This window comes from Hordeum vulgare, chromosome 2H (genome assembly GCF_904849725.1).
Source record: "Hordeum vulgare subsp. vulgare chromosome 2H, MorexV3_pseudomolecules_assembly, whole genome shotgun sequence".
Taxonomy (NCBI): Eukaryota; Viridiplantae; Streptophyta; class Magnoliopsida; order Poales; family Poaceae; genus Hordeum; species Hordeum vulgare.
In genome coordinates this window covers 665,579,218-665,581,156 of record NC_058519.1, presented here as the reverse complement: position 1 = coordinate 665,581,156, position 1,939 = coordinate 665,579,218, and the positions used below count along the sequence as shown (strand labels likewise).

Here is a 1,939-nt window from a genome sequence, read left to right as displayed (position 1 = left end):
TAATCAATACATACTCCCTCCGTACGTAATTACTTGTCACCCAAATAAATAAAAATGAATGTATCTAGAATGAAAATACATCTAGATACTTTCATTTCTATACTTTCATTTTTATGACAAGTATTTTTGGAAGGAGGAAGTACTAAATTACAACGATGATGGTGGTTTGTTGGACAACTGTCCAATGCATGCATAGAGAAGGAATGATAGAATATGGAAGAGCATAACCGCCAGCGGATAGCTAGCTTGCTAGAGACAACTTTCCAGCTTGGGCGGGACAAGAGAAGCCAACTCATCAATCAACCAATCCAATCCATTCCATGGACGGATGTATCAATCAGATGACACCTACCCGGCCGTAATCACGGACCAACGATGCTAGCAGAAAAAAGAGAGAAAGAGAGGGTTTCAGAGGGAAAGTGAGATAAACTGAGAATAAGAGAGTAGTAGATACGCGACGGGCGGCCGGCCTGAGGGACGGACTAATCAAGCAAGCAAACATTTGTGAAATAGTTAATTTATATGCCGAAAGAGAAAAAGATGGATGGCGGCCGGCCGGAGGGACGGACTAATCAAGCAAGCAAGCATTTGTGGAATAGTTAATTTATAAGCCGAAAGAGAAAAAGATGGATGGAGTTGCGGTTCGAAGGTGGACGGCACCCAAAACACACAATGTTAAAACACACGGACAAAGTGCCAACAGATGATATGGTTTTTTTGAACCGTGCAAGCAACATCAAGGGGAAAAAATACAAAAAGAAGATTGTGGAACAGAGGGGACGGGAAGAAGCAAAGCCTCACCGGATGTTGAGGAGAAGCACGAGGGAGTGGTGCCGTGGGCCCCGCACCAACGGACTCCCTCCTCCCTCCTCCATGTTGAGCAAGAGCACGAGGAAGTGGTTGCCGGCGAGAACCAGGAGGATGGTCAGGTCGCCGTCGGACGTCGCCCTGCTCCCTCCTCTTGTCCTGCCCGTTCCGAGGACGCGGTGGTCAGGGTCGTGGCGGTTGACGGTTCAGATCTGGAAAAAGGGTAAGAGAGGTGAGGGAAATTGGTGGTGAGAGATGGCATGGAGGGGACAATAAGGGATGTACCTGGCGCAGGCGGGGTGATATGGACGGTGCAGCCGCCGGCGTGGTCCTCGACGTCGGGCCACCTGCGATGACCGGATCCGGTGGTGGACGGGCAACGAGAAGGGGAGGTCAAGGAAGGAATTGGTGGTGAGTGGCGGTTCCCGTCGTCGGGGTGGGCGGCAGAGGAGAGGAGGGTGGGGATCTGGCGACGATGAGCGGGAACGCCAGCCAAGCACACGACCGCGTGTACGCGGGAAGCCATGGCCGGCAACCGCCGCATCACCACGGCCGTCGCCCACAAGCCGAGACGCACGAGCACCAGGAGGCGAGGCGAGGCGATGCAGAGCCGGGGAGGCGTGCAGGAGACGTCTAGGAGGTGCGCCAGAAGGGGCAGGCAATGCGCCGGCGAACTAGGCGACGAAGTTCACCGGAGGCTGCATGGCTAGGGTTAGCCAACGGCGGCGAGGAGAGAGGGCGAGAGAAAAGTCTGGCGGCGAGGAGCGGGAAGGGGAGTTGCAGGGGAGCCCGGCGCCCTTCTTCTCCTCCTCCTGAGGATCCATCCATGGCCGGGCTCGAAAGGAGGCAGGGGGGGTCTGGGCCATGGCGCCGCGGGTGGGAGAAGGAGAAGAGAGGAGATGAGTGGTCGGGTGGGAGAGGAGAGGACGCAACCGGTTGGGACTTTTTTTTTTTTTTTTTGAGAGAGAGGACGCGCCGGTTGAGGGGTGGGAGTTGGGACTTTGGGACCGCCGGTTGGAGGAACGACATTAGTCATTTTTTTAGAATCATCCGACTGATATGCACGTAACATCAGCCGCCTAGAGATTAATTTGCTGGATCCACGCGTGGGAATTTATTACATGGGTCTCGC

The 1,939-nt window shown here is 54.3% G+C and overlaps 1 long non-coding RNA gene across 1 annotated transcript in view; it reads right to left on the bottom strand.

The window, feature by feature from the left end:
- The window catches only part of LOC123431381, a 1,942-nt gene extending 245 nt beyond the window's left edge, over positions 1–1,697 (bottom strand). The window contains exons 1-2 of the long non-coding RNA XR_006623098.1: positions 1,093–1,697; positions 802–1,019 (exon numbers count right to left, since the gene is read on the bottom strand). This is a non-coding gene — a long non-coding RNA (uncharacterized LOC123431381). The remainder of the gene's footprint in view (positions 1–801; positions 1,020–1,092) is intronic.
- Between the last annotated feature and the right edge of the window lie 242 nt (positions 1,698–1,939).